Below are 12,618 nucleotides of genomic sequence, written 5' to 3'. Positions count from 1 at the left end.
AAGACAAGGTGCTTATTCAGTGCTCAAGTACAAGCTTGCCATCAGCTGAAGCTGCCTTTGGACATGACCTCACTCTAAAAACATCCCCCTTCATCACAGTGGTCCTTGAAAACTGCCTCCTGGATAGTTGATCCTTATTATGGATTTCACAGTAGCTATCGAGTATATTTGTGTCTTTTTTTAAAAAAAAAAAAAAAAAAAAAAGAGAGAGAGAGAAAGAGAGATACCTGGGGAGTAGCAGGGGGAGAGAAGTAAAAAAGCACGTCTGAACAGATGATCTCTACCGTCCCCCCCTCCTGCTGCTAGAAGCTTCCCACTCAGCTTCTGCTCCTATTTGTTCATCTTTTTTTCTGGCAAGAACTGCTCTTAACTGTGTTAATTTTCCTTTTTGTGGGTTAATGTTGGGTAACGTGCTTGCAATTGCCCACAACTAATAGATTTCCAGTGACTGACTTTACTGCACTCATGGCAGTAAGTAGGGCACATTTCTTGATCCGGGGTCATTTTAAGGGATTCCAGAAAGTACCTTCAGACATTTCATGGCTTCATTTAAAGAGCTACTTTCCTGGTTCCATGCAGGATTTTGAGCAGGAGGACAGTATCTTCAAAGGGAGGTCACTATCCCCCTGAATATTAAGTGAGAACCATTTCAAGAGTTTGTACAAAGCATGAAGCATGACCTTTTTTCATTTATTTATTTAAGGCTAAACTTGGCAGATATGAAAATATCCAACTGTAGTTAGACAGCCATGATCTCAGCCTCTGGCTGTGCAAAGACATCTTAAATCTGTAGGTTCTGTGCAGATCCAGGGGATTTTGCCAAAATCTTTCTTGAAAAAAAAATAAATATTCCTTCATGTTGAGCTTTACAATTTTTATTCCTCTCTCCTTCATAGTCTATTATAATCCCAAATTAAAAATACATAATGCTTTAGGATTAGCGGTGCTTATTCTGCAGATTCCCAGCCAAAAATGACTGCTATCATTCTTTAATGATTAAAAAAGGCTAAAAGTGTTGCACATCTGCCTTTAAAAAAACAGCCAGACATAGCCAGTTCCTAATTAATCTCTGTTTACCTGGAAGTGATACAAGAAGAAGGTGGGAACACTTTGTCCGACCACAAAATCTCCAGAACGCTGACACCCGAGGCTGGGTTGTAGTTACAGAATAAAAGGAACCTGCCAAGATCACCCTATAAGAAGCTGCATACCCGAAGCCATCCGCATCATTTGATGCCAAGGCCTAGATAGATGATCATATAGATGCTTTGGCCTTTCAAAACCTGATAAAAGCATTCCAGACAATACATCTGTATATGTATAACTGCATCAGTCTCTTTCCCTTCTTGGATTTAGCAGCTTCACATCCTCATAAAAACCCTGCCAAATCTTCACGTGCAGTATTAGTTGCACTGTAATTGAGGTTTCTTCGTAAATACTGGCTACCACTGGACAAGATCATGATTTCATATTTCACAGGGCAGAGAGAAGATGACTACCTGTAGTTTTCCGTCTACCTATGCAGACAAACGGCAGTGGGTTTCTTCCCTGAGATGTGGCAGAGGAAGGCATGTGGCTAGGTCATTTGTCCTCCTGTGAGTTTTACATCTGCACACTGCCACTGTTGCTGTGCCAGCTGTAGGTTTCCCATCTAGTCAAATCCTGCATCTCACGTGCATCTTCAACTCTGCCTAAATCTCAGCATGCAGTTCTTAGATACTGCACTGAAATCCCAAGCACTTTCAGACTTCCTCATGCTAATTCAAGCATATACAGTTTGGGAAAAAAAAAAAAAAAAAAAAAAAAAAGTAGCATAGCATGCACTAAGAGGCCATGCAAGCCAAAGAACTAGTGGTGCAACAATGCTGAATGTCTGAATAGGACCTTCTGAAGACAAGGTATCTGTATGTTAGAAATCAGCCTATTTCACATACCATCACCAAAACCCAAGGTAATTTCCATTATTGGCCTTAAAACCTTGTTTGAGCCACAGCACTGTCATCTGGACTCAGAAGTCCCATTGCAAGAAAGTGTTGTAGTTCTTCACATACCATAAACAAAACAAAACAAAGCAACAATAAAAAATCCACCAACATCCCCAAAATACTAATGGCAAGGACCTTGATTTATCCAATGCAAAGTTTGCCCTGTATAATTTTTTTTGCATTTTCAAGAAGTTACTGAACCTCACAAGAAGCCAAGCGTACCTTAAAATGAGGGAGAGTGGCAGAGCAGTGAGAACTGACCACAGCTCCATCCACACAGCCGAGGACACTTCATGTCCTATGGGCATGCTCACCTGTTAGTTACCACTTCCCAGATAAACTGTGATGAGCCCTTTTTTGATTTGGCCTAGGAAGAGACTGGGAGCACTCGCACATCCTTACATAAAATATTGTCTGGAGATAGAAAATAAAAGCAGAAAAGCAGGAGAAAGGCAACTTACTCAACTGCCTGTTAACAGCCTCTAGGTGTGAGTGCTCCCAGTCTCCTTCCTGGCAATGTCACACAGAGCTAAAACCACCTGTAGGTTATTAAATTTTCTTCCCCAAAACAGCTGGAGAACTTGCATGGGCAGTTACAATGGAGACCTACCATCCACTCTTACTCATTTGTAAACCGTAGTTACTAAGCATAACATTAGAAAGAGATTAACAATATACAGAGTGGATCTGCAAAGCCTGAACAATAACTATAGGCAGCATAAGCCCATCTTGGCAGTAATCAAGCTAAAGGAAATATAACAGAAAGACACTGCAGGTGAAAAAGGATTAAAAAGTGAAATGTAAGTCAGGACTTTACATGGGAATGGTCAAGGAAGCTGACCTGATCACAAACAGAACAGTCAATTTGCTTACCTTACATAGATACTCCTAATACTTGGTTATGCTAACATAAAAGCTACATACAGATTTAGTAATTTTTGTAAAAATGATTATAAAAAGGTCTATTCTCGAAGAGAGTATACTTCTGACATTTAGTCCATGCTCATGCAGAGGCTGCCATCTCCATACACACTGACATCTTAGCTTTGTGGGTATTTCAGCTTTAATCTCTAAATTAAGTTTTCCCTTGAAGACTCACCATTTTTAGTGATTTCCCAGTATAATCTGAGGGTTATCTCTGTTTCCTCTCTCATTTATTTATCATTATTAGCATTTCATATTGCTGTCATGTATGACTCCTCCACCTCTGATCTTCATGGCACTGTTTTTTAGTTTTTAATTCTCCTCTTATGTTGGGGCCAAACACTAACCAGAAAACAATGTAAGAATCAATCTATTACTAATGGACCCTCAGCTGACTTGACTCAAACACAGTGTGGAAGGCTTGACACATGAAATACAGTTGCTTACTCCACATGTTAGCAGACATACTCGGAATGAGCTTAGGAAGGCAAGCTCAATTGCCTAATGTGTGGGCACACCTTAAATGTCAACAATATTAGCCATCACACTGTGACTGACGCAATGAACACACAAACCTAATGTATTCAAGCCCATCGAACCCAGACAGTGTCCCTCCTCTCCTCCTCCAGCATAAGCCACAACTGTTGCTCAATGAGTTGCCAAGGTTTCTGCATTATCACTAGTAACCCGAGAACATGATTGTGCCCAAATACTACAGAAAATTTAAGGCCATGGGGAGAATACACAAAGCAGCTTTATTAATAAACTAGTGCTTTATTAGCGATCATTACAGCCTCTGTTTTTGCATGTTATTAACACAATGCCTTTTAAAAAATAAATCGTCAATTTCATGTCACTGGGTGTGCGCAGCTCTCCTCCTTTCCTATAGAAAAGCACCTGCCTGCGATATGTTCAAAGACCATGGCAAGCTGGTGATGAAGCCATAAAATGCAGCCCTCTGACAATACTGTGCTGTCAGGTGAAGGCGGACACGGATCCTCTCGCACATTACTAGTAAGGGTAGTAGACGCACATTCCTTCGCTGACCAGGAATAGGGAAGCTGCTTCATTTATTCTTTTTTTTTTAATAACAGAAGAATAACTAAGGAAAATAAACAAAAAATACAATGTAAGGTCAGGGAAATGCAGGCAAACTCATATAGATCTTCACTCTACCAGAAATCAAAGAAAAACTGCTAACTTTTTACTTTGCTTCATCTGAAAGATTAGCCACATGTTTTCAATTTCATTTCATTTTGATCCTCCCACCTTTATGGCTGTCCTTTAGTTTTAGAAGGTATTCTAAGAGCCTTCCCTCTGTGTCAGCGAGGGTCTCTCTTGCCCAGGCAACACCACTACAAGTCGAGGAAGCATCTGAGGCCGCTCAGGCTCCCTGCGCAGTCCGTGGGATGTCTCCCTGGGAGATCTTTTCCACAGTTGCTCCCTCTCCATTGACTAGGGCAGGCAAACAGCAAGAAGCAGGCGTGGACTCAGCCAACTGTACAACCTGACTGCGTCCAACAGCAGCTGCTGCCTTGAGTCACTGCTCACTGGTAGACTGGAGCATCGCTGTCTCAGGGCTGCGGCCAGGACAGGAGGAACAGATTAACGAACATCTTGTGCTCGCAGCCAGATGGAAATGGGGAGACAGCATCATCACGACAATAATTATCCTACAGCTTCATGGAGCCATAACTGGAGTCCCATCACAAAGACCCAGGAGATGGTTTTCCAGGGAAATGGTTATTTAATCAAAGTCCCGCTCTCAAAAGTCACTCATACACTCAGGAGACCTCTCAGCTGTTTTTCACTGGAACTTCAATTTCTGACACTCCAGGCATTTTTATAGCATTACCATACATGCTACATGAGCAACATAGCTGAAATATCCAAATGCCCACAAATAATTTAAAAGTCATCCCTATTTTTAAAATGTTCTGATAAATTTATTTCTAGGGCAAGTCCGTAATTCATCCAAAGTCATGCTTTCCAACCAAAGCGACTATGTCAAGTACTTAAAATATCAGCACTGTCCCTGTGGCTCTGCCTCATGATGTTGGTCAGGATAGCTTTTTTTCCCCTAGAATATAGATAGTGACCTCACTTCTTGCTAGCAGCAGCTCCAGACCGAGCTGTGCTATGCAGTACTGCACATGCCCTCTCCTGCATGGAAACACCAACTCAGCACAATGCTTAAGAGTAAGCCTTTTATTTTACTTCAAACAAGGCTCATAAATTTGTACCTCTGCACACACTAACATACCTTTCTGAAACAAATGGGAACAGAAGAGCACCTCAACAACCTTTATGAGACAGTGGATGAGAAAGCAAGTCAGCAACAACCTGAGGAAGACACTTTTTTTCCCAGTAGTGCTTACAAAGCTATTTTACAGCATATGTACCCTGTCCATGCTCTGTCTCTTCCCAAGCATTCTGAGTTTTCCTTAGCTTTACATCTTTCCACCATTCCGTTTGCAGCTCCACATACTTTGAAGTGGGTTGGTGAAGCTGTCTTCCCTTTCAGCATGTTGCATTTGATCCTCTGAAACTAAAAGTTAGACCCAATCTTTCCTTCCACAGCATCTGGAAGGCAAATCCTTGACTGTTGCAGGACAAAGTAATTAAAAAATCAAAATGTAACACAAGAAACAATCAGTAACCATTGAGCTAATCATCTTGGAAAGCATGGTCTTTCCCCCCTTTAAAAAAACACCTTACAGAACCGTTGTTACTTTTCTGTGCCCCTACCATCGCTCCTTCCCCCCCTCCCCCAGTGACAAACGTTGCTGAACAAAGTCAAAACTATCACTTTTTTTTTTCCTTTATATTATAATATTGGCACAATAAATAAATAAATAAATCTGCCCAATAGGTCCCTTCTCTTACCCATGCCCTCACAAATGCATAAGCCTCTCTTGTTAAACTTCTTAACTCCAAGCAGGCAGATCTTCCAGAGTGGGATACAGAGGTACAGTGGGCTTGATTGTTTCATGGATCAGAAGCTAAGTGGAAAAAAAAGAATGACCAGAACACCAAAGATGGAGAGGAGGAAGTACAAGAGAAACTGAAGCCTCTAATAGCACTCACAAGGGAAGAACCGCTTTGCTTTTCCACCTGCATCACAGAAATGTGAAGAACGAGAGCATGCAGAGCTCAAATCCCAATTGCCCCATATGTGATAAAACCACAAATGGAGTAAAGACTGAAACTGAACTGATAATGACAGAGTATGAGGTTAGGGGCAGAATTCCAATGCAGAATTTTGGGTTCAACTCTGATTTCCATTAAATCGATGCAAGCTTTGAAAAAAAGGTCAGAACTCAATTTTCTATGTCTGATGATCCCAAATTAAGATTTAATAATAATCAATAGCTTCACACCAGACAAATGTGTTCAAGACAAATGTGAACATTAAGCACTCGCACAGATCATCTAGTATTAGTCAAAGACTAGTTCAGTATTAACTGCTCCCTGTAGTAATTACTAGGGAAGTATCCTTTGCATAGACATGATTCTCCAGAGGGCTACCCTTAATAATAACTGAGACCCTCAAAATCCTGCAAGCACTTCCTTATGCACATGATTAACATCTATGCATGTGGCCAGTCACACTGAATTCAAAGAAATTAATCATGTATTAAAAGTCACTCTTGGGCAGAGGTGTTTCTAGGAGTTCAACTTTGCCTCTGGAAGTGTTTTGCAACAGTTCCCTCTCTAGAGAACAGTTTTGTAAAGTGCAGAAGTATCTCAACTATCACTCATATTTATGACAATGGAAACCATTCAGCACCCTCAAAAACTGGACCGCCGGGGAGGTGGAGGAAAAAATGCATTTATTTATCTTCATACACAATCCAAAAAAAAAAAAAAACAAACCAAACCAAAAAAACAAACAAAACAAAACAAAACAAACAAAAAAAAAAAAAAAAAAAAAAAAAAAAACAGAAAGAGCAGCCCAATGAGGATTTAGAGTTTCTTCCTCCCCTGGATCCATCAAATCCATCATAATCAGAAATCTCTGCAAGAAAATGTCCAGAATACTGTATTCTGTACCCAGAAACTGCTGGATAATGATGAGCAGCATTACTGAACAATTTAAGCACAATGTCATGTCCTGAGAAGTGTCCATATTTTGTTTGTTTTTAAACCAACACCCTCCATTTTTGCATCTTCCACGCTAGCTTTCAACACATTCGTAGAAAACAGGGATTCACGGAAAATAAGATCCTTCCCTTGCCACTATTTTGAGCAATGGGCTTATCACAGAAGGGAAGCCCTCTGCTTCAAATGCAATTGAAAAATATCTTTGCCATCGGCTGGCGCTGAAGCCAGAAAGAACTGGTCAAAAAGGAAGGAGTCATCTGCTGAAATACTGTTGCCTACATCTATGCTACATGTTTGGACTACTTTTGTATTCAATTGGCAGAAACAGCACTTCTCAGATGTGATTCTGCTGACTAAACATAGACTTTCACTTTGGGAAGAGATGAATAGCACCCTGGAAATGTTCTGCTTCCTGACAACAAAGGGAGGTCAGAGAGCTGCATTTCAACAGACGAATATCCCCTTCTCCATGCTGGGTGTCACTAACAAGGTGCCACAAACACCCTGAATGACCACATCTGGTTTCTCTGGGGAGGCCCTCTCAGCTTTGCCAGAGTTTCTGCAAAATAGGTAGATACAAGTAAACCAGTACAGTTGCCCTAGGCTCCATGCACAGTCATTGGGCACCTCTAAGAGACAATTCGGCCCATGTAAAATCTGAGCTTTCTATGGAAATGCCACTGTGTCTCTACAGACTCCAGGTATGAGCCTTAGAGGCTCACCTCTAAACGTGGTGATGCAGCAAAGTGCCGTGGGTTAGACACATGGGTTCTGGCGCTCGCTGTCGAGAAGCTGAAGGCTCTCATCCCTTACCTCCTCTCCACAACAGCGAGGCTTGAAACATGTGGCATCCATAGTATCAGACCCTGCTCTACCAGGCGAGGTTATGGTATGGATTACAGAGCCCTTCACAGAATGCTTTGAAGAAAAGTAAAACCAAAATCACACCAGAGAAGTTCAAAAAAAATCCATATCATGGCCTACATAGAGTCTGTCCACCCACAGCTTTGCCAACGGAGGATAAACAAGAGCTGAATGAAACTCCACAAGCACACGCTTCAGTTGGCCACAAACCCAACGGAGTCTGGAGCAGCTAAGAATGAGTACGTGCCCTCTCATGATTTAAAAACAGAAATGCAGACCCTCAGAAAAGCAGCAATGGACTTGTTAGCGACGTGTGCCCTCGCTTCATCAGGCGACACGGAGGCTTGAGATGGCAGACCGGGGCCCAGGCCCTCCCGCCCTCACGCTTGTGCCGCTGGGAGAAGTCACCTCGTTAGCCGAGGACAGCAGAGCTCCTGCGCCTGAGTTCTGCAGGAACACAGCATTTGGCAGCCTCCAGAAATCTGAGCTCTCTATTTTTCTTCCCTTCGTTTACTAATGCCCGTTTCCCCTTCCCCGCCTCCCTGCTCCCAGCGCACACGTTTTAATGCTGAAGCCCGGTGGTTACATGGCTTTTCCATACTTCTGGGCAAGGGCTGCACACGCTCCCTCCAAACTAGCAAGCATGCCTCTCTACAGGGGCAGTAAGCCTTCTGCAGGGACACGGTGCTTTGCTCTGAAATCCTTCAGATTAATCCAAAAAATCACCTGTGCATCTCACGCCTGCAGAAAGCCTCACACCCACCAGCTCACACAGAAACACGCTCACCACAGCATTGTGATACATGGCACACTCCTAATGGTTTCTACAGCTACGTACCCACAGACAATGTAATTAACAAGCCACATTCCTTCCTGTGAAACACAAGGCAGAAAATAAACAGAGGAAAAGTTCATAAAAATAAAATCTGAGCTCAGAAATAAAACTAAATTTTAATTTCAATTTCACCATTTACTGTGCCAAGGACTACACAAGCCCGGATTTCCTACGTACAGCGCAGGTTTTCAATCAGTTTGATTTACAAAATACCTTGTGTCCACTTAGAAGGAAAACGATACCTTATTTTCTCTCTTTGTATACACATCAATGCTTAATTAAATATTTCTTTGGTTTCTATTTCATTTGCTTTGTGCACATTGAAATCAAGAAAAAAAAAAAATCCAATTTTAAAGTTATATTTTGTTTTCTGTTTCTTGTTACATAACCAGAAGTGTCATAGGAAATACTATTGTGGAGTTAAAAAAAAAAAAAAAAAAAAAAAAAGGAAAGGAAGGAAAAAAAAAAGAAAAAAAAAAAAAGAAAAGAAAAAAAAAAAGAAAAAGGAAAAAAAAAAGGAAAACCAGACACACACCACTGCATCACAATAATTTGTAAGGTGTTCCTACACCCACTAATGGCATACATTTAAATTAAAATTACACGTAATCTATAGCCAAGTTTCAGGTCTCTGCTGAATGCCCTTCCTGTGTTTAACCTCGTCTATTGCTGACAAAGAGGTAAGATTTTCCAGGTTAGTAACAGCAAAATTCCACATTGCAAAAAACATTGAATGCTGTCATGCAAATAAAGTAATTCACAGTGCCTGAAAATGTCCCTCAAATGTCAAGATTGGTCTTAAGCAGACAAATGATAAGAAAATCTGGACATGAATCTTATTTTCTTGTGGGAGAGCCAAGCAATTTAAAACCAACAACCACATAAACCCAAAGCCATATCTTTTGAAAGAGATGGTGAATGACTAGGAGTGCTCCTTCCTAACAAAACCAGAAGAGCACACCAGTCACTGTATTGGAGACATTTCATTGCAAAAAGCAAAAACATCCATGGTGGTGAGTGAATTTCATGATCTGGGCGACTCGTGACACGACGAGCCTCCACGTCCTTCACAAAAAGGGCCCCGGACTCCATGTTGGAGAACACACTCCTTCCATCCCTGCCGGCTGTCTGCCCAGGCTTACACCTGCCCGGACAGAAGCTGCGTATTTCTGAATCCCAGCAGACAAAGAGACTGGCTCTCGGGGCCACCTGAACCCACCGCACCCCCACCACCTCCCATCGTGGTCTCCAAAGCCATTTGCAACAGCCTGAAACACTGCTCTGAATCCAACTGGTATTTTTGTCTCTTCCCTGCAGTACAGCTCCAGCCCCAGAGCACCGTAGCTGAGCTTGGTTCATCTGGGCCCACTTAGTCGAAACAAACACAAGGAAGGGAACCCACTGGGCTGGCTGAGCAGCGAGAAATTCGGCTGCAGAACGCCCTCCCTCACACTTGTGTGCATAGCTGATTTTACACCACCCAGCCTCTACATCGATATTATCTTGTCAAAAAAGTGCAGAGCAGCTTTCACCACAAATACTTGGAGCTTGAAAATTACAGCAAAGCACCAAGGCTGGGGAAAAACCAACTTTAGCTGGATGCAAAGTGCGCTGCAAGAGCAGCACTGGAAGCCTCGACATGACGCAACCGAAATCACACCAGGGATGGGGGCTCGCCGAAGGAAGCGGGACCCACGCGAAACCACAACGCCTGTACCAGGTGCCTCCAGCTCACCGGCTGCCCAAGCCGAGCACAGCCTGCAAGCAGATTTACACGAGCTACAAATCAATGAGGCAGCGTGGCTACACCACCGCCAGTGACGAGCAGCGGCGGGGAAGGCAGCCGGACCTCCCAGTGGACCCGCAGCCCCCCTCGGCTCCCCACCCTCGCCCCCTTCCCTCTCTCCATCCCCATGCCCCTCTTAACCCTTCCCCTGGCAGAAGTTCGCCGTCGGCACGGGGGGACCAGCCCTGCTGTGTGGAGCCCGTCGTGGCAGCAGCCTGGCCTACGCGCCCAAGTCACCCCGCTGTCGGTGGGCTGCAGGAGGCCAGCTGGGCCGACGCGCTCCTGCGGTGGGCTGCCGGCTGCCCACCGCCCGGCCACCTGCAGGCCTCCGCCGCCCTACCTTGCTCCTCGCCGGCCCCAAAGCGGGCTCTGGGGTCCTCGGGGGGGAGCCGGGCTCCGCCGCCCTCCAAGGCTTTGCGTTTCTTCGACATCTGGTCGGTGTTTGGGAGTTGAGTTTCTCCTCTCTCTCTCTCCGGGGAGATGAGTGTGTGTGGAGAGAGAGGGAGAGTGTGAGAGAGAGACACGGGGAGGGAGAGAGAGAGAGATTGAAAGAAATCGCTGCTTAAAGAGAGGGGAAGAGACTTTGGAGTGGCTGGAGAGCAAGTAGGAGGCAGGGACTAAGTGGAGAAATCCTACAAATCACAATCCCATCAATTCAGCCCCACGTCTAAAGGGGCTGTTTAGGTCCCCCCCTTCCTTGCTCATTCATCTGAGCGTGTGTGAGTGAAAATTGGAGAGGCAACCGTCCTCTGTTGTTTTTCCAAATGTTGGCGGGTGGTGCTTTTTTTTTATATATATATATATATATATATAAATACATATATATAAATGGGGGGAGGGAGAAAGGAGGGAGACGATTGATATTATCTTCCCCTGTTGGGATTCCTCCTGGTTAAAAAAAGACAAGGGGAAAGAAGGAGGAAAAAAAAAAAAAAAGAAGGGGGAAAAAAAAAAAAAAAGGTAAAAGCTGAATGGATTGGGGGGGGGGGAGGGAGTGGGGAGGATGAGAGGATTAAAAAGCAAACCGGGAGCAGAGGAGGAGGGATGACAAGAGCCTGCAGGTGCAGGGAGGCTAAATTCCCTGCAGGGGTCATGTGCTGCGGGAGCCGGGGATCCTGGGCTCCCCGGGGCCGGCGGCGGAGGGCCGGGGCCGGGGGCGGCTCGGCGGGGGCTGCGGCACCTGCGGGGGGCTCGCCCCCGGCCAGCACCCCCGCAGGAGGTCGGTCGGTCCGTCGGTCGGTCTGTCTGTCTGTCTTCCTCGGTAACCCTTTCGGTGCCGGGCGCGAGATGCCGTCCCCTGGGGGTCCCGAGCGCACCCCCCCCCGCCACCTGCCCCCTCTCCTGGCGCACTTGGAGGCTCGCTAGCGGGTATTTTTCGCGGGGGGGGGGGCGGGAGGGGGGAGGACACAACTTACCCTCCAAACTATGCACAAGCTCGTCTCTGCTTTCCCCTTCAGATCAACTTTAAGGAGCAGACTGCCGGTCCGGGAGGCAAGGAGGCAGGGGAGGAGAGGGGAAATGGCTTAGGAACAGCGGCTGCCAAGCGGGTGAAGTTCAGGGCACAATCCCGGCTCGTCCACGCTCCGGCAGCCCAGCATCTTCCCGGGGTCTGGAGAACAAGGTGTTCAACAAGTCTTCCTTGTTACCCGAAATTGATTGATGATGGCTTTCCCGCCCGGCTGTATTTAACAGAGCGATGCGGAGAGCTACTCTGACGAGCAGGATGTTTTAGAGGAGCTCGCTCTACAGCAGCAGCTTTAATTTCTCTCCCTCTGTCTCTCCGTACACATACACACAAACACACGTACACACGCACACCTGTGTGCATGTGCATGCATAGATAAATAAAAATACGGCACTGTATCAGTACGGTGGTGGGTCCATAGGATCTTAGAAAAGCCTGCCTGTCGGCTGCGTGGAAGTTAAAGAGTTTTTCTTAAGCAAAAGGGGCTGATGCTTGGACACATCTCACGTCCAACAGGAGGCAATGACGTCTGTAGCTTCATTGCTATAACAGCACCAAGGCTGCAATTGCCATTCACTGAAATGATAAGGGGCGCTCAGACGTAAGCAGTCTGGACCTCTAGCAAGAGACTGAAGCGAAGATGATTTTTCCCCTC

At 44.9% G+C, this 12,618-nt stretch overlaps 1 long non-coding RNA gene across 1 annotated transcript in view; it reads right to left on the bottom strand.

Annotated features, from left to right (window-relative positions):
- The window catches only part of LOC309876265, a 94,376-nt gene extending 81,986 nt beyond the window's left edge, over positions 1–12,390 (bottom strand). Inside the window, exon 1 of the long non-coding RNA XR_014317139.1 lies at positions 11,914–12,390. This is a non-coding gene — a long non-coding RNA (uncharacterized lncRNA). The remainder of the gene's footprint in view (positions 1–11,913) is intronic.
- Positions 12,391–12,618: the final 228 nt, after the last annotated feature.

Source organism: Aythya marila, assembly GCF_965140915.1.
Source record: "Aythya marila genome assembly, chromosome: 3".
Taxonomy (NCBI): Eukaryota; Metazoa; Chordata; class Aves; order Anseriformes; family Anatidae; genus Aythya; species Aythya marila.
Note: the sequence above shows the minus strand (reverse complement) of the source record. Positions and strands in the feature narration are given on the sequence as shown.